Source organism: Salmo salar, chromosome 05, assembly GCF_965601325.2.
Source record: "Salmo salar chromosome 05, fSalSal1, whole genome shotgun sequence".
Lineage (NCBI taxonomy): Eukaryota > Metazoa > Chordata > Actinopteri > Salmoniformes > Salmonidae > Salmo > Salmo salar.
The window spans coordinates 60,902,727-60,923,675 of NC_138295.1; the positions used below are offsets into that span (position 1 = coordinate 60,902,727).

General features: G+C 41.3%; 1 protein-coding gene across 2 annotated transcripts in view; it reads left to right on the plus strand.

The window, feature by feature from the left end:
- The first annotated feature begins 658 nt into the window (after nucleotides 1–658).
- Nucleotides 659–20,949, plus strand: part of sema6cb (semaphorin 6Cb) — a 122,672-nt gene continuing 102,381 nt past the window's right edge. The window contains exons 1-2 of one of the 2 annotated variants that reach the window (XM_014200836.3): nucleotides 659–871; nucleotides 19,784–19,888. The gene's annotated coding sequence lies outside the window, so the exon portion shown is untranslated. The remainder of the gene's footprint in view (nucleotides 872–19,783; nucleotides 19,889–20,949) is intronic. The other variant, XM_014200832.3, reaches the window with a different exon arrangement.

The window sequence follows — 20,949 nt, forward strand, 5'->3', positions numbered from 1 at the left end:
AAAAGCTCTACTGAAAACATACATTAAATGTATAGACTATTGGCTCTGTGCAGCCTATACTAAGTCCGCTGCTTTTTTGTTTGTTGATAATCTGAAGAACAGTTTTATTGTTTAACCATTATTACAATACAAAGGACACTATTTTATGTGAAAAAAATGAAAATGCTATTATAATGGCATGATGTATGTAATTATAGGGAGGTACAAGCAAAACATGGATTAATTTAGGTCCATGCAATTTAATATTTGGACCACTATTAATAACTAAAGACAACAGAGAAACTTGTTGACAGAATGAAAGTATTTTGTTCAGTTATCTTATATGTGGAGCAAAGTAACCAGCCTCAGAAAGAAGGCTAATGAATATATCAATTTAAATGCCCTTGTCTGAAATCTCATTGGCGGAGAGACTGGCTGCAGGCACGGGTTGCAAGGATCCAGATGTGTAGGCATCCAACAACTGGACAAAAGTGAGATGTTGAGGGAGGAGTCAAATGAAAAGGTTTGAACAAAACACGTCTCAAACAAGGTTAAAAAAAAAAATCATTAGAAACCCCGTCTCAAACGAGGTCTGGTACTATCCCTCCCCCTGTCATTGGACCGACTGCCTGCCAATTCAACACACTAGGGCGTGTATTATCCTCTGCTGCTCTTCGCTGGGTGAGGTATGTTGTGATTGCAGTCCAGCTCGAGCGTGCGTGGGTCTCTGTCATGACAAGGGGCGCTCTTTCGCAGCTTTCGCGCTCTGGGAATACAAGCCTTTTTGGAAAAAATAACTAATCCTGTCTTTACGCTTCTGTAACACTGGTCTCTGTCCTGCTAGAATCAAATTATTGACAACGAAACAAGATAGCCAAAACGAAAGAAAAAGGTAAGAATAATACTACGGCACCTTTTATCAAGCGTTGATTATTTGATTCCTCTGTGTAGTGCTAGGGCAAAAACCAAAACGGGTAGGTGGTATAAACTGGCCAAACATGTAATGAATGGTAGGACTTCCTATAAGTACCTACTTAGAACTAGAATACGACATCGTTTTGTTTTAAATAGCCCAATGTCCTCTATGTAGATACTGGGGACAAACTTGTGGCACCACAAAATACTCCGAATGCGCAAGTTAAATGTAGGTGCAGCCACGGAGACAGTCGGCTACTGAAGGAGTTAGTTATTTGAATCAGCTGGTTCGTGCTAGGGCAAAACCAAAACGTCCACCCAGGAAGGGCCCCAAGACCGAGATTGGGAAACCGTGTCCTAAACCATCCGCTGCAGCTCGATCATCTTTTCAACTAAATGCACGCGAAAAGAGCTTTTGTCAACAAGTAAATATGGCAAAAATAGTATACTAGGAATACTCTATTCGTCTTTGGATAGGCTATATGACTGTGTTTTGTCGTTGTGCAGACAGACGTCTGTTTGTATTTGTGTAGGCTATAGTTTACATACATTAAAACGAGACTTTAATGGTCTATATAATAGACCTGCAACCATACATGTCTTTCAAACACTGTTATATAATCTCACTGGGTCATTTGAACAAGATGAATACAAGATCGCGTTTGTAGACAATTGTTGCCACATAAAGAGTAAGTTGAAATGCATAGCTGCGTGCGCCAAGATGTATCTAGTTGGGTAATTTCTAAGATTTCGCAGTCCTTTGTGTGGCGTGACAAACTTGTTGTTGTAGGCCTAGATTTACCTTACTTGGTTCACCATCTTTATATTATAGAGCAATGTCTTGTCATTTTGACAGCTGCTTAGTTAAAATGCGCATTGGGTGATTTTAGTAGTGGATGACTTAGAATTTTCCACAACAACTGCAGCCCGTGACCTGCTAGTTATCTGTCCTATGCAATGAAACAAATGATGATGCCGTTGTATGTTTAGGCTGATTTAACTTGATTCTTAAATTGTTTTATGTTTTTTTGAGTTTATGCACATATTTATAGCCTGAAAATACAGCTAGAGGATATCAATAACAGTGATTCGAGTTACATGTTGATATTAGTTTTTTCATGCAGTTTTTAATGCGTTTTGGTAAACACAAGCCAAAATATATTAGTCAATATTGTGTCGAAGTAGCGAGAATAATGTCCATTAGTTCCGGATGGGAGGACATTGAAGGTACAGGTCTGGGTGACAGTCTGTGTGTAGCCTACAGACTTGGATTGAGACAAAAATAAGCTATCTTTTTATGCTCTTTAGAACCACTCTCCGCTATGCCCAACAGAGAGAAGCTTTTAGTAGGCTTATATCTGCAAGTCAAATATCTTGACCAAAGTGTGGCATGAGGTACGTGTGTGGGGGTGGGGTGGGGGGACAAGCTAATCTAACTTGATTGATAGCCTGAAATGGCTTGCTAGCTAGTTATGAGATTGGGAGTCTATCTAGCAGGCTAACTAAAGCCAACATCATAAAATTGCTAGGTGGCTAGTATTATCAATCAAATGTATTTATAAAGCCCTTTTTACATCAGCAGATATCACAAAGTGCTATATAGAAACCCAGCCTGAAACCCCAAACAGCAAGCAATGCAGATGTAGAAGCAGACAAACAGAACATTTTTGTTTTTATTTATTCATGAAGAAGAAATCCCTAGGCTACATAGCTTGATCACGTTCATTTATAAACATACCTCCTGCCCAACACCATCAGCTAAAATCAAATCAAACGCTATGTGTCACTCTACACTCTCCTCCTCCACTGACGATACTCCACGCACTAGAATATAGTGGCCTGCCTTGCTTTTCTCTGTGCACTTGGGAAGGGACCACTTACTAGGGAGAATTATGGGGGTGGGGGGGGCGTACTCTTTGCCTAGTCCAGTCAGTGTGTCCCCTCTGCAAAATACTGCTGACAGATCTTTTTATAAATAATTCTGATAAAACATGGGCTTAAAAATTAAGATTACTAATTAATTTAACATCTGAAACATCTCACAACACGACATCTGAGGGGGCACGTGCCTTTGTGCCCCCTATGGGTATGACGCCACTGGCAGCATGCACAACTAACATAAAGACACATCTTTATTGCCACTGTGTTTCCCCTCCATAATAGTTTTGGTGATGTGGATGTGTGATAACTGCATCTATATTCCAAGGTTTTAGAAGAAATTTAAATATTCATGTTAATTTGGTGCAAAACTCACCAGCTCTAGGGTATCATTATCTTACAGTACAAACAAGGTTGTTTTTCTCCTTTTTAAATGTTTCTTGCTGCAGACATTTTATTAAAAACAATATTCACCCCCATCTTTTACATGTTAAAACTGGTGCTTGTCATCAGGGCTAGGCTGCTCTGTCAGAGAAAATGACAATACTGTTATACATTAGGTGGTTTAGATGTCATAGCCTAATCAACAAGTGTTGATATTGCTTCCCTTCAACAAGAGTTGGAATATCCTACTGGTTTGTTGCTTTTTCTGGATTTATCATTTTTGAATAATATGTTTATATTATTTGTAACTCCTACCCAACCAGTATGCCCTCTCTCAACTCTTTTTACCTTGCTCACTCTCTTTTGCTCTCTCTCTCTCTCTCTCTCATTTCATACCTCCAGAAACACACATCTCCACTTTCTTATTACCCAACCCCATTCAATAAGTAACTCGGGTCTTTCTTATTACCCAACCCCATTCAATAAGTAACTCAGGTCTTTCTTATTACCCAACCCCATTCAATAAGTAACTCAGGTCTTTCTTATTACCCAACCCCATTCAATAAGTAACTCAGGTCTTTCTTATTACCCAACCCCATTCAATAAGTAACTCAGGTCTTTCTTATTACCCAACCCCATTCAATAAGTAACTCAGGTCTTTCTTATTACCCAACCCCATTCAATAAGTAACTCAGGTCTTGCAGGCTGGTGGGTGATGGCTGTAAATGACTGGAGCTGAGAGAGGCGAGTGTCAGCAGCCCGCTCCCTCTCCGTCGGCTCCCAAATTGCATGTTGTCCGGCTCTCATTTCAGCCCTGAATGAGCCGGCGCTCGGTTAGCATGGCTAATGGTGCATTTAGACCACGGTGTAATTTTATTTCCTATTTCCGATGGCGCTGTAGTTTTTGTATTAAATGACGGGAGGTCTGCTGTAGGGCTTTGACGTGTGGATGGCTGTGTCTCCTTAATGGTCCGCGGGGTAATGAGGGCAGAAATAGGCTCTGTCCCAGGGGCCCAGAACTATGGTCCTGTGGGACGTACAGTACAGCCTATACCTCCCAGCCCACGGTCACCCCTGTGCAGTGGCGGTTCTAGACCATTTCAACTGGGGGGGCCAAGCTGGGGCCAGTTGTACTGTTAGAGGGGCCAGTTACATTAGCCGTTATTGTTGTCATATCGTTTTCTTCACTGCATTGCATGCATTAGCAGGCAAAAGACCATGTTCATAATCATTAGTGTTCCACGTTGCCACTGTCTAATAACGGATGTAAAAAAAGAATGATAGTAAAAATTACTTATGTAAAAATTATTTCATACTCCACATTTAGGGTGGCCACAAGGGGGTCCAAAATTGTTGTCACAGGGGCACTGCCCCCCCCCCCCCCCCCCCCCCCCCCCCCCGAACCGCCCCTGTTATGCAGATATTCCCTCATCCAACTCTGCTGCCTCTCCAACTGTTCCAACAGTTGGAGAACTGGCTTCAGAACTGGCCCAGACTCAAGTTACTGTACTGTAGAGAAGCAACTGTCTTTTGAGTCAACTGTCTTCCGCAGAAGACTGTGGTACCATTATACTATCCATAATAATATATTGAATGGTTTCGGTTAGGATCCTGATAGAGCCCAGACGTCCTGGCACATATCAATTGCAGTGGTTGAATTACTGCAATCTGCCCCTTCTGTGTTGATAACATCCATTTTGAGATCAATATGACGTTTATAGTATCTTTTTTTTTTAAAGCATTGTAAGTGTGGAGTATTGACAGTTACCATTTGTCTGAGGTGACTCTGAAGTACTACCTACGGCACTGGAGGGCTGCTGGAGTTTAAAAAATGGGCAGTGTGACTGTGTTTGGCTTGAAGAAGCAACAGTTAATCTTCGCCTCCCACCCCCAGCATATGGGACTTTGTTTGGCCCTGCACCGGAGTGAAGCACTGGACTGTGGCACCTCATATTTCATATTGATGGTAGTTTGTTACCAATGGCAACTGGGCAGCCAATGGGGACCCCATATCTGGCTTAGGTGGGAGTGGAAAGGGGGGGGAAGTAAGGAAAGGAGGGTTTTGCAAGGCCGTGCAGTCTTCCACCCTCCCTGTCTGCCTGCCTCGGTTCAGCGACAGGTTCCTGAACCCTGGGGAGTGAATTATTACCTGTCAGCCCCAGAGCCTCCCCATCATCCATAACCCAAGGCTGACACGGGACAGGCCTGTCCCAGCTATCTGCTGAGACCACCAGGCCTTGGCCTTCAGGTCTGGCCCCTCCAATGGACAGTGGGAGAAAATCACATTAACATGTTGCATTAAAAATGGTGGGTTGAGGAAAGCCTCGTGGCTTTGCCATGGCAGCTGAAGGGGGTCTTCAATCATTGTCCGGGACCAGTAGGGGGAATGTACTTTACTGTATTTTAGCTGTTTGCTCTTCACAATGCAGGAACTTGTTTTACTGAGTCCTCATTACAATGCTAAGCTTCACTGTATTTGGTCATCATAGATTTTTCATGATTTATTGGATTTTCTAGTATTGGTTTGAATATCACCTCTTTTCATTTATTTTTCTGTATATCTGTGTTCATTTCAGCACACCAGGACCTTGGTGCCCAAAATAAATGTCTGATTTAATTGACTGTGTTCAATATTGACACTGTTTTATCCTATTAGCCCCATCAGTAGCAGTCATTTAAATAGAGTCCTTGACAGGGCAGTAATTAGCTCTGATTCTAAAAACAGGCGAGCGATGGTTGCCCTCCTGTCACACCGCCGCGGTTAGCACAGTAAGGGTAATTATCCCAGAGCTGATGAGTGCGTGAATTTGGGAGGAAAAAGAGCGGAGTTCAACCAGAGGGTAGAATGGAAAAAAATGAAAAAGGTTTGCAGACCACACTCTGGACAAGTGACAGGCCTCAGTTCTCCTTTCCAGACTGGCTGTCTTCTTGTGGTTTTATAAAGTGTTTTTTTAGCAGTGTTAACCCCTTGTCAAACATGGTCTTAGGCTGCTCAGCTAACCCGCTGCAGCCACGGGCCGAGAATGCTGGGTAACTGTCTGGTTAAGCGCCATGAACTGAAGTGGAAGGGTTCCAGCAATTACAGAGGGCAGTATAACCTGTGTCAGCAGATAGTATCATATTTATGTATTCAGGTCAGTAAAGGTTTACCAACCCTTAAAGTCTTTGTATGTGAACGTGTTTTCATCCTACTTTATTTGTGTTATATTAGTATGTAAATCCTGCTGTCTGAGTGGCTTGTCTATGTTTGTTTGTAATTGGGTGATTTGGGAAGGTGCTTCAATCTGCATTTGAGTAATCCTTTTACATTTCACGACCTTTTTTTTTGTCTTCCTCAAAAGAGATTGGCCACACACATACACGGCTGTTTGATTAGTGTGATGGGAAGTTTGTGCTCAGTACCCTCAGGGCTGGTAAGGGAGAAGAGTTTTGGGCAAGAAATACATCCTGTTGAGATGAAACTTATTTCCCTTTCATGCATATTTCATCTAAGGAGGTAGCTACCTCATTTGCACATTGAGTCTCATCACTGAGGATTACTGAGCGATGACTAAGACCGTTGCCTTTTTTTAAACTCACATTTAACTGTGACACCCACAATCCCCCAGAGCCCCCAATGAACCATAACAAACACAAGGGCCTATATGCAATATTCAGGCATTGAGATACTATTATATACATACAGTACCAATAGGTATCAGTAAACTTGAATGAAAAGATTTTCCCATTGGCTACTTAATGCAGGAAGCAATATATATTTTGCCACAATCTTGTTACTCTACTGCTCATCTTCTCATAGAATGCAAGTTAACGAAACAAGCCCTCCTGTAAATTGCTGCTGGCCGCACACACATTGATTGGCGCAGTCCTAGAGGGGATAAAGGTGCAGTGGTTTTTGTTCCAAATTATCTCTTAATCACTTCATAATGAGGGTAGCCTCCCTCCATCCTGCCTCATTGATTAGCTGCCCATGTTGAAACTGAAGCAATCCGTCCCTTCACGTCACTGAATGTTTACTTTCCATTCACTGGTGGTTTTACTTAGCTGTATCCAAAATCCTTATAAAGGGTTTATTAAGTTGATTTTGTTTCTGGTGGCGCATTCATACAGTATTTGTATAGTCTATTTTTGTGATCATGAAATGGATTTCACTATAGCTGAAAACCATCTAGTTCCTGCATGATTTCAAAATATATGTTTTTATTTTTAGGCTAGAATTAAAGTACAAAACCAAATATACTAACCACATTCCAGGAATTTAAATGTGGGTGCATGCTGGAGCTTGTTATTCTTGGAAATCGACCCACAATTTCTTAGCATGCAGGAAAGATCTGTTCCGCAGAGAGAAAATGTGTGAGAGGAGGACATTAGTGAAAGAGGGAGAGCGAGAGACATTGGGAAATAGGCAGAGTAAGTAGGAGAATAACATCGACAAAAATGTAATTTGATCATCTTAACATCCATCCTTCATGCCATATATGTAATCCTTATGCATTTAGGGCCCGATTCAGACTTAGGAAATGTATGCCTTTCTTATGCACGCCTTTACTAGGCACTTCTCAGTAGTTGGTATTCAGACTTATCTTATGCAGGTGCGTAACGGGCTTATCAGGTGTGATTCCCTTGCAGGCGCTGAATAAATTTAATTCAAACCCTCCCACTTGCTGGCCAACAGATTTTCTTGTGGAGTTTTCATTCAATAGCGTTTTCAGTACATTTATCTGAAATCATCCCTTTAAGTACTTTAACTTTTTAATTTAATTTTCTTGACAGACTCACTAGAACATACACTGAGTGTGCAAAACATTGTACATGTGTACATGCTCTTTCCGTGGCATAGACTGACCAGTGAATCCAGTTGAAAGCTATGATCCTTTATTGATGTCATCTGTTAAATCTACTTCAACAAAGGAGGCTGACACAAAATGTGCAGAGCAACAGATGGGCTACAGCTAGTCAACTAACAGTCCAGTACAACATTGGTGCCCAAAGACCTATAAAAGAATGCACAACTCATTGTACCTTGACACAAATGGGGTATGGATGTCCATGACCTTAGAGTTCCACTTCATTCAGCAAAAAACAAAGTGGGATAAATGGAGAAAACACTGGAGAATCAGAAAAACATTGCCTGGTCTGATGAATCCTGGTTCCTGCTGTTTCACACTGACAGGAGGACTAGGGTATGGAGAACCACATGAGTACATGCATCCATCATGCAGTGTGTCAACATTGCAGGGTGGTGGTGTGATGTGAGGTGTGTTTTCATGGCACATATTGGGCCCCTTGATAAAAGTGGAGCCACAGGATATCTGAACGTCATTGCCAATCAGGTGCATCCCTTCATATTTTTTCAGCACGTTAATGCCTCATGCCACAAGGCTTGTTCAGAAATGGTTCCAAGAACATGACGGTCAATTCAGTTTACTGCAATGGCCGCCCAGTCACCAGATCTCAATCCAATAGAGTATCTGTGGGATGAGATGGAATGATCTATTCAGAGTAGAGATCCACTACCAGACAACTTGACACAACTGTGGAAAGCATTGTAGTCAACAGCGGTTTGATTCATCATGAATATTTCCATGTTCAATTCATGAAATATTGGAAGGTGAGAAAAGGGTACAATAGGGTGTTGAACAGCAGTCCTATCAATATACCTTAATAATCCTCACTAATCCCGGAACTGTGATGACAACGATCCCGTCGTCATGAACCGTGCTCCAGGTTTAAACTGCTATTGCCGTGACTTTGCTTTCATTAATCTAATGACTGTTATTTATTTAATCAACTAACAACGTTTAATTGTCAACCCAGCAGTTCCCTCTTCCCCGTTGCAGGTGGGAGAGGTTCTGGTTGTTGTCAACCATTGCCAAGCTGATCTGAGCCATTTGATCCTCACAGGACACTATGTATGGTCTGTGCTCCATAATGATTCAAATAGGCTACATGTCCCAAATGATGGAACAACTTGTAATATGTTAGCCTAATGTAAAACACAATTGACCTTTAGGAACAACCCCACGGATTTGACAGACAAAAGAAAGGTAAACTAACAATGTAATGGAACGATGCAAAATGTGTCATATTTGGATAAAATGTATCAAAAATAAAACACAATCATGATTAGAGAAGTATTCAACCCTCTGAGTCAATACAAGTTAGAATCACCTTTCGCAGCGATTACAGCTGTGAGTCTTTCTGGGTAAGTCTCTAAGAGCTTTGCACACCTGGATTTGTTGTTGATCATTGCCAGACAGCAATTTTCACAACTTGCCATAGATTTTCAAGCCATTTTTAAGTCAACGGTAACTAGGCCACAAAGGAGCATTCAATGTCGTCTTGGTAAGCAACTCCAGTGTATATTTGTTCATGTGTTTTAGGTTATTGTTCTGCTGAAAGGTGAATGTGTCTCCCAATGTCTGTTGGAAAGCAGACTGAACCAGGTTTTCCTCTAGGAAATGGCCTGTTTGGCTCTATTCCGTTTCTTTTTATCCTAAAAAAAACTCCTTAGTCCTTGTCAATGACAAGCATACCCATAACATGATGCAGCCACCACCATGGTTAAATATATGAAGAGTGGTATTCACTGGCGTGTTGTTTGGATTTGCCCCAAACATAATGCACTGTATTCAGGACATTTTTTGCAGTTCTACTTTAGTGCCTTATTGCAAACATGATACATGTTATGGAATGTTTGTTCTATACAGGCTTCCTTTTTTTTCACTCTGTCATTTAGTTTAGTATTGTGTAGTAACTATGTTTTTGATCCATCCTTAGAGTTTAATGGCTGTGACAGGAGAAAACTAACTGTTTTAAAGTCAGCATTGGCCTCATGGTGAAATCCCTGAGCGGTTTCCTTCCTCTCCGGAAACTGAGTTAGGAAGAACGCCTGTATCTTTTTAGTGACTGGGTGTATTGATACACCATCCAAAGTGTAATTAATAACTTAAACATGATCAAAGGGGATATTCAGTGTCTGCATTTTATTGTTACCCATCTACCAATAGGTCCCTTTCTTTGTGAAGCATTGGAAAACCTCCCTGGTCTTTGTGGTTGAATCTGTTTTTGAAATTCACTGCTCGACTGAGGGACCTTACAATTTTCTGTATGTGTGTGGGGTACAGAGATGAGGAGGTCATTCAAAAATCATGTTAAACACTATTATTGTCCATGCAACTTATGTGACTTGTTAAGAAACTTTTTTTCTCCTCAACTTATTTAGGCTTGCCATAAGAAAGGGGTTGAATACTTATCGACTCAAGATATTTCCATTTTTAATACATTTCTAAAATCATAATTCCACGTTGACGTTCTGGGGTATTGTGTGACATCTCAATTTAATCCATTTAAAATTCAGGCTGTAACACAACAAAATTTAGAAAAAGTCAAGGGGTGGTGTGAATACTTTCTGAAGACACTGTAGGCCTATTTCTCTGGGTATTACTGATGGTGGCTACTGATAGTGGAGAATATTCAATATGATAGACATTGTGGAGAAAAAAAAGAAAATGTCCGGCCATATAATTAAATAATTCTCGAGTGCATACATCAACTCGGTAGGTTCGCCGCTACTGTCAGTGTATACGGGTTTTCATAGGCTACAGCCTCGGCTTGGGTTTCCAAATTTCAGACCCACAAATTATGAAGCCTTAGGCCTACAATTAGAATTCTGAATAACGGCAAAGCTATTTTATACTTCACCGTGGAAAAGAGTAGGAAATACCTGTCATGTTGACATGCTTTTTAGTTTGCAGAAATATGACTGGTTTTACATTTGTCTCCAGCGATCATAAGGTAAAACAGATTTTAAACAATTGCCATTTATATTTACAATTCCCTTATCCAAACGGATTACACAAATAGCTCTGTAAATGTGTAAATTACAGTGCATGGAGAATAGTGTTTATTTCTATTCGAAAAAAGAAAGATGTTGTTGCACTTGGAACCGACAGGTTGCTTGACCTTATTCATCGTTTCATTTTGCGTGAAGGTGTTGGAATTATGACGGAATGAAGTCAACCTCAGAATACACCTCTGCCACAACCTTCCTTTCTTGGATCTCTACCCCAAACGAATAGTATGCTATTCTCATGCGTAACATTAGAATACGCAAATAGAGAAAAGCGCATAAAAAGAAAATGACGTCCCTTTTTACGCACGCTTAACTTTGGTCGAAATTCCCCCTATTAGTCTTTGTTTGTGTTCTTAAAATCTGTGGCACAGTTATTGTATCTGTTGTCACAGATATAGCCTATACCGTAAAGCAATAACCTCATGGGGGAAAAAAATCTATTTAGAGTTTAGCTACTGCAGAACTTATTCTGAGTCATGATCATGTCTCAAAGTAGCTTATTGCAGTTTTTGGAAATTAGGATTTTTTTGGGCACGACACGTGAAATGAAGCAGGAAATTAAAAACCTAAGATTGTTTTTCCCGCTTAAAGCCGCTGCTTCATGCAGTAATGCCTCATCATACCCGATTCAGGCTCAGCACGCACTCAAAAGGTGACTGGTATTCATTTACACAAAGTGTTATGATTAAACCTCTTAGGTTTAGAATGGTATCATGCAACTATAGAAAAAGACATATATATTAGTCTGTCACACATTGGTGTTAAATGACATGCATACTGCCAATTGGGTTTTTATTAGCTTGTTCAAAACCCTACATCGAATTTCCCAACTATGCATAAATAGCTGTCTTGTTCGACCTTGTTACTGGAAACTTGGCCGGGTTCTATCAAGACTTGGCGTGTACTGTACATATATGCACTTAGGGAAGGGATGACAATGGATCGCATTCAAGTGTCTGCTAGTCTTTGCTTTGTTTAACATCTGTGTGTGTGTATATATGCATGTGTTGGTGTATGTGCTGGTTTTTACAGTATATGTCTACATCTCTGGGTGGTGATAATGCTATCAGTCGTTTGGTTTGGACGAGGTGCAAGATTAGTTCAGTAACAGGGTTATTTTTAAACCCGGTCTGTGGGGGTAGAGGTCCAGGGGGTTAGTGTCATATAATTCTACCCTGGGCACCAGGCCAGGCTACGTACCCCCCTCACTTCAATCATCCCATTCCACGGGTCTACCAGTTAACCATGTGGGGACTCATCCACGCAGCTGTGTGTGTGTGGTGGGTATTTGTGTGTTATACCGGCTGTTCCGATGTTTACCATGTGTTTCGTCTTTTACACAGATACAGTAAACATATTTGTGTTGACGCACACAAACACACTCCTACAGGTTTTCTTTCTCCTGCCCAGTGCCTCCAAGGCGGCTTCATTTGATTGTCCTTTATTGCTTTCCCACATTATCTCTCTGCCTCGACAGTCTCTCCCTGAGGGGTGATCACTGGTGACTGACGGTATGAAAGACAACTCAAGGTAAACAAGTCTGCTACTGCAGAGGCTGATACTGCTTTACTGCCTCGTCTCAGAGAGAGGAGTGAGAGAGGTACAGTAAACCGGGTATATCTTTAGTCACCTAATTTGAAAGGACCCAAATAGACACAGCGGAAATGACCCCTACCTCCCACTGTCACTGTCACTCTAAACATGGTTTCATTACCTACTACTATAATCACAGTCAGTGTCCGTGACCGCTAGATGGGCACCAAAAAAAGGTTCCAACAAACAGTATCTCAAGACGCTTGTCTGATTTGGAAAAAGTGCTAAGAAATGTCTGGTTAGATGTCCCCACACCACCACAATGAACTACACATCTCCCATAGTTTGACCCATTTTGTCTTTCCATTTTCTTATTCGGAACACTTCTGAGGTGCTAATGGAGTCGGTAAGAGACTGACTGAGCTCTGAGGAACATATATCGGACACTCAGGTCAGTGATTGCATTGAGGCGACCATTCACACAGAAGACCTTTTTAATTATGTTCTTTTAATTAACCAGCTAGCATTATGTCTATGTCCATTTGTCTACCCGCTCGCCTTGGCAGACTAGGCTGAAATACGCAGGCATTGTGTTCACTTGGCTTCCGAGGTCCCTGCCGCCTCCGATATTTTCCATTCAGTCAAATATTTTTTTCCTTCTCTTTTTAGATTAGCATTATAATACCCCACGGGAAGAGGATGGTGAGGTGTCAGCACAGGGTTGCTAATCACATTAACCCTGTGCACCGCCTGGTTATTATTATACTAAATGCACCATTGGTTAAACTAACAGTCTGAATTCCGGCATTATTCTCCAATATCAATGGGGTAAGAAAGGGGGAAGGAGCACAATGGCAAATTGTGGGCTATGTCTTGCTCCCCGGTGTCCACACTATTGTTCCATGGATCTTTCCCCAGTGTAATTATGCTATGCTAATACCCTCCCCTTGGTCCCCAGTTATACCAGCAGCAGGGTTGTTCAGCCTTCATGTTTAGACTGTGCTGTGTCACGTTGTTGTAGATAAAAAAATGTAAATGATAGTAATTGTCCTCCAGTGCCTGCCCTGAAACATGAGCATATCCTGGACTGTTTCTCAGACACTCTCTGTGGGGGTTTGATGGGAAAATCATTGGTTGAGCTTGTCGCCATGGTTTCAGGGTCAGGTGTGGGTCAGACCACCTTGAACTCCTCCGCTGGATTGATTGTGTTGGCCATGACAGGGTTAGACCGCTGCTCCTCCCCTTGACACGAGGACTTTGTTAAAACCTGACACAGACAGCACAGACAAACCCCTGTCATGGTCTGAGGAGAGCCGGGTGAGGTCAGGGGTCAGGAGTTAAGGTGGAGTTGTGGCTTGACCTGAATACTGATTGATTTTCTTTGGCTATCTGGGGAAGGGGGCCATGTTGGGGGGGGGGGGGGGAGGTCAAGTCATTTACCTTACCCACTGTTAAGACGTAGAGTATGGGAATGTGGTGAAGGAATGGTGAGAGACGAGTAGTCACAACATGCCTCTCCCTTCTGCTGGACTGTTTTTGCGCTCCTTGTGATTTCACTCTTACTGACCCACAATACTACACTGACCCACAATACTACACTGACCCACAATAATAGACAGCTGAGAGGAGGAAGGACCGTTACAGGGTACTCTGTGTGCCCGATGAACATGTTCTTGGTATTCCGTAGGAATGCTCATCTCTGTGGTCAGTTCTTTTAACATTTGATGTAGAGCTGAAAAACTCCTTCGCTAGGCTAGCATTTTCTCCTAGTGTTTTGACACTGGGATGACATGCACAAGAGAGCTCTAGGGTGTAACTTGATCTCAACTGATGATATTTGGATGATCTTTGAGTGGCAATTTGTTGCTCACATATGGATGGTTCTAGATGCATTTCTAGAGAAAGGGTTGAATTATCTGCCCAAAGTCTACATTTTAATTGACCGTTAAAAATGTCTCTCTTCTCAAGTAATCAGAGATATCATCAACATTGTCAGAACAGAAATTCTGGCACTCTCGCTTTAAGTAGTTTGAGATGGTCCGTGACATTGAACCGCAAACCGTTGTTACTACATATTTGCTAATATTGACTGTAACAGAAATGAGGGGAGCTTGAAACATACGCTTGATCAACGACCATTTAGGAGCCCCTGCGTTAAACCTTCAAGGGGAGGGGGGAGGGGTTGGACAATGGGCACCACCCGCGGTGACATGGTGGTCCACAGCTGTAGATGATCCTAATAGCTTAATGCCGAGCCCTGGTCCTGATCCGGGATAATGAGCAGCTAAGTCTTCCCACTTTAGTCTCTATGATTAATCAAACTGCTGGCAGGTCAGTGGGGGGGGTGCGTCTTCTCCTAACTGTCACCCCTATCCTTCATCTCTTCCTCCACTTGGCGAGATCTGAGATCTGTGGTTGTTGTCATTTGTGTCATTTTGCTGGTTAATGAAGCTTTTCTGGTTCCTTTGGAGATGTGGTTGTGAAATCTCCTCTTTCACTGTTGAAGATCCATATTCAGAATCGATGCAGAATCGCACATGCTCATGTCAACACATGTTAACATGCAGGTGTGTGAGCTCCTTGTTTGTCCTTACAACCATATATGGAAGCGTCTGAAAAGAGTAGAATAAAATTGCAAATAAAACAAACATCCTGTAAAATGTTTCAGCGGCCAGAGTTGTACATGATTACGTACCAAGTTGTGATTACGAGCAGTGGATAGTGTAATGGTGTTTACATGTTAACTCAGAGTTGAGAGGAAGCCCAGGCTGGCCAGTTTTGTTACCTTAGCTCTGGTGGTGGAATCGTTCCTCTATTCATGTTACCCAATCAGAAAAGATTATGCTAGCACCGTTATCTCAAAGCCCTCTCAGATCTTTTTTCCTTCCAATTTACATTTCGGTTTTTTCTTTTTTTTAGGTGTTTAGCTTATGCTACTCTTACACGGAACCCAAACTGGCTGTGTGCGTGCGCCATCGTGCGCAAATTTATTTTGTCCCCCTACACCAAACGCGATCACGACACGCAGGTTAAAATATCAAAACAAACTCTGAACCAATTACATTAATTTGGGGACAGGTCGAAAAGCATTAAACATGTATGGCAATTTAGCTAGTTAGCTTGCAATTTAGCTAGTTAGCTTAGTTAGCTAATTTGTCCTATTTAGCTAGCTTGCTGTTGCTAGCTAATTTGTCCTGGGATATAAACATTTAGTTGTTATTTTACCTGAAATGCACAAGGTCCTCTACTCCGACAATTAATCCACAAATAAAACGGCCAAATCAATCATTTCTAGTCATCTCTCCTCCTTCCAGGCTTTTTCTTCATTGAACTTATATGGTGATTGGCATCTAAACTTTCATAGTATTACCACGACGACCGGCAAAACAGTTCGTTTTTCAATCACCCACGTGGGTATAACCAATGAGGAGATGGCACGTGGGTACCTGCTTATATAAACCAATGAGGAGATGGGAGAGGCAGGACTTGCAGCATGATCTGCGTCAGAAATAGAAAGGAGTTCTATTTTAGCCCTTGGCAACGAAGACGCTCGTGGGTGCAATAATTGAATAACATGGATTTCTACATTTATTTTGTGACGCTCGCGACGTGTCCGGTCTAGTCAGCATGTCATGATGGCTTGCGTATATCATACTTTTAGATTGCTTCAATTTTCTTATTTTTTTTAAGGAAAATAAGATTGAGCTCCACATACAATATGTTAAGAGCCTTGAAAGTTTACTGAACCCGACAGATGCTTGCTTTTTCCCTTACTCCAGGAAAATATATTTTGAAATTGCATTGACGAGTTGATCGCAGTGCACCAATCAGATTGCACGAGCATGATCCTAACAGGTGGCTTATTGATCTGTGGTGTTGATTAAACTGTGCAACTTTCCCCTCTTTTCCGAAGGAAAATAAAACGCATAGCCCTACCCTCTAAAATAAATCTACTGGGCATTTGGGAGCAATTTGAAGTCTGGGACCTTTTAGTGCTTTGGAGTTAATCATGTTTAGCTGTTGAACTTGAAATGGAATTTGGTTTCCACTGCACACAAGCGTTGAATATGTTATTATTTTGTGTTGTTCTTTCCCAGGCTGTGCTTTGAATTCTGAGATCCATTACAGCTCTTACAGATGGCAAGTACCAGCATTCATCGATCAACATTTTGCTACAGACCAAAAAAGAGCAAAACAATAGAACATTGGCCAGAAGCCCACGCGTATCACGCAACCCACAAATAGGCTGTTATTGATACACTACAGTTTAGATTTTCTCTCTTTGTGCTCTTGGCCTTTTTCTCTCATACTGGGGGCATAGAGAAAATGGAACAACGTACAAATGAACAGAGCTATTATAGAATTTGAGACAATAGAGGAACCAGCGTTAGCATGTGGCTGCCAGCTGGTCTGTTTTTTTTTTTTTTGTCCAGTGGCTTCTTTTTTTAATAAGTCTTTACAGGTTGAAATACCTGCTGTGTTTTTGGGGGACTAGGTCACATACCCGACCTTGACCATTTGTCACAATTAGCTTTGTCTAGAATAGATAAGGTCCTAGTGTTGGATTTAGGCCAATGGTCTCTAATCATGGCCCCAAGAATGTTCAATCGCAGATGATTTTGACCGACCAAGTTCAGTCTAACTATAAATAGCCACTGCAATGGGAGGGAGGCTCTGCTGAATCGACTGGCAGAAGGAATTTTCCAGAACAATGACCAGGTTAATGTGTTTCCAAAATGTTAATTGTGATTGATGGCCCTCATGTTAAGCAAGGCCTTGTCCCGATTTGGGATTTCTGTAGTGTACATTTTGTGGCCAAGGACTTGGATAACCCTCATAATATGCTATAATTCACAACATGAACCGTGCACTGCAAGAGCATGGAAATGCTCTGGCATCATTTAAAAAATTGGACCTAAATCTAGGTGTCAGCCTATCCAGAGGAACAAAATCACTTACGAAAGCAACAGATTGTTCTTTTTCATTGTTTGAAAGATCTCTTTGCCATATTGTCAGAGTGGAGAATTCAAAGAAAGAAATCCAAAGCTTTCTCAAACCACTCTGTGCTGAAAGGGGAACTGGCAAAGTGAAGTCTAATGCTCTTTAAACAGATTGCCAGAACAGATTGTGTTCTGAGATGCCCTGTGATTTGGCCATCTCCAACTCTCTCTAGGATTTGTCAACAGATTTTATTCATAAGCTGCCCATTATAAATGTAAACTAAGTGCACTTTTGTTAACTTCCCTTTCTCTGAATAGAGAAGAACCAGTCAAGAAACTTGTCCTCTTCTGCTTCGTTAGTCAATGGAATTTCTCTTCTGACATCTTAAACACAGGACATTTAAATGTCTTTTTTTTTTTTTTGCTGCTGCTCTTGTTATTTCCAGAGTACTTTACAGTTGCATTGGTTGTTCGGGTCCTTCCTTTACTTCAATAATCATTGTTTGCCTTCCACTATAAACCTGGCTATAGTATTGAGTTTTTTTTATATATCTCACACACACACACACAGTTAAAGTCGGAAGTTTACATACACCTTAGCCAAATACATTTAAACTCAGTTTTTCACAATTCCTGACATTTAATCCTAGTAGAAATTCTGTCTTAGGTCAGTTAGGATCACCACTTTATTATAAGCCATTTTGCCACAACTTTGGAAGTATGCTTGGAGTCATTGTCCATTTGGAAGACCCATTTGCGACCAAGCTTTAACTTCCTGACTGATGTCTTGAGATGTTGCTTCAATATATCCACATAATTTTCCTTCCTCATGAAGCCATCTGTTTTGTGAAGAGCACCAGTCCCTCCTGTAGCAAAGCCCCCCCACTACATGATGCTGCCACCCCCGTGCTTCATGGTTGGGAAGGTTTTGGAGCAGTGGCTTCTTCATTGCTGAGCGGCCTTTCAGGTTATGTCGATATAGGACTTGTTTTACTGTGGATATAGATACTTTTGTACCTGTTTCCTCCAGGATCTTCACAAGGTCCTTTGCTGCTGTTCTGGGATTGATTTGCACTTTTCGCACCAAAGTACGTTCATCTCTAAGAGATAGAACGTGTCTCCTTCCTGACCGGTATGACGGCTGCGTGGTTCCATTGTGTTTATACTTGGGTACTATTGTTTGTATAGATGAACGTGGTACCTTTAGGTATTTGGACATTTCTCCCAAGGCTTGTGGAGGTCTAAAAAAAAATTCTGAGGTCTTGACTGATTTCTTTTGATTTTCCTATTATGTCAAGCAAAGAAGTACTGAGTTTGAAGGTAGGCCATGAAATACATCCACAGGTACACTGCCAATTGACTCAAATTATGTCAATTAGCCTATCAGAAGCTTCTAAAGCCATGACATCATTTTCTGGAATTTTCCAAGCTGTTAAAAGGCACAACTTGGTGTATGTCAACTTCTGACCCACTGGGATTGTGATACAGTGAAATAATCTGTCTGTAAACAATTGTTGGAAAAATTACTTGTCATGCACAAAGTAGATGTCCTAACCGACTTGCCAAAACTATAGTTGTCTACACTGTATTTCTGATCAATTTGATGTTATTTTAATGGACAAGAAATGTGCATTTATTCAAAAACGAGGACATTTCTAAGTGACCCCAAACTTTTGAAAGGTAGTGTATCTCTCTCTATCGCTCGCTCAAGAGATCTCTATCTATGTATACTTTTTAAAATTACTAAAACCAACAGTTTGGAAGGTATAATAAGCCTTCATTCATACAGTTTCTCGACTGTCCAGTTCGCTAATAATCACTGAAAGAAAAATGTAGTCAGTCAGGGAGCACAGCAAGTTTTTGAAATTATGTATAGAGGACAATTGTTAGCAAATTTTGATGGCGAGGAAATAGGTTGACCGACACATAATTATTATGCAGGGTTGGTACATATCACCTTCTGAAATTATTGATCTGCTGCATCTTGTTTTTAGGAAGTAGTTCACTCGTTAATATAATTGTCGGTGTTCTAAAGGAACTTTGTACCAGATAGGAACCCTGCTTCACAATATATTAATTGATGCATGACAGCGGCAGAGGAATTTGATTGATGTGACTTGCAGGACCTCCGAGGTGTGAAGATCTTAATTTGCTCAAAAAGCCGTTTTTTTATAAAAATGACCAAATAGAGCAGATGTTCTATTTCTTGCCTAGACCGTTAAATATGGTGAATGTCTAACTGTAAGTCACTCTTGAATTTGCCCGTTTTTAAATAATTCTTATTCTTGTTTTTGTTTAGGTTGTGGATGTCTTCACTCGAGGTGGCGATCCTAACCAGCTAGTGCCAATCATCTATCCGTCTCAGCTGGCTGAATCTCTGCAGTCAAATTTGTCGAAAGTTAAGGTAAGAATGCCGTGAATTTTAATTGCAGTGAGATTAATGTTGATTGGGAGTTGTAACTCTGGCTATGAACTTTCTTCTTACGGTTTGATCTTTAATAATTCTGGATAAGAGTGGTTTGATAGGATAGGGGCAAGGTCTGCTGGCTGGAGGCACCCAGTGACAGATTGATAAATGGAAGCAGTGTGAAAGGTTATTAAGCCACTTTTTAAAATTCCTGTAATGACCTATATTATTCATTAGATTTTATAAAATATTTTAATCAATCTACAGAGCTGAGTAATTTTCATGAGCAAATGTAGGGGGTAACTCCTCTTCATAACTTTGAATTATCCTTGCTTTTTGTTTTTGTAAAAGTAGATTAGATGTATATTATCATGTTATGTGTTTATTAGCATGACAACAGCAGATTGAGGTATAGGCCGTGATGGAAAGTGGCTTAAATTGCATGATGGCCAACCCGTCAGTCACGCGGGTATTGAAAAAACAACTGCATGGATTCCCCCATCCTGTCTGGTCTGACAGTCCCTGGTGACCATGACCATGGACAGTAGAGGACAGGGCCAAGGTGTGCTGGTGACAGGCCATCTCACGGGACGGGTCTAAACAGATGGTTGGCCAGATGCAATCTAGCTGTGACCTTGGACCAATCTGAGGGTAGAACCTGTGCAAATGTCTAAAAAAATATGTCCATAATATCAGTCTAAGACCTATTTTACAGTACTTTGTTATTGTTTGGTGTCTGTTAGTGAGTGATTTACATTCATTTTACATTTTGAGGACATATAGGCATAATTATAGCAATTTCTGCACCCTATATCGCTTAAACCGCAGCTTCTCTCTTCTCCATAATTCCCATCTCACCTGGCAGGGCTCTCAGAGGAGATGCCCCAACCCTGGCCCAATTCAAACAGCCAGAAACAGAGTGAGAGGAGCCTGGGGAATGACTGCCACCATCATCCCAACACTTGCCAGCCCTGCTGAGTGATTTAAGAGCGGTGAAGGGAGGGACAGGACAAGCGCTGGATGTGGGATGGGGGACCTGGGGTGAGGTTAGAGGTGTC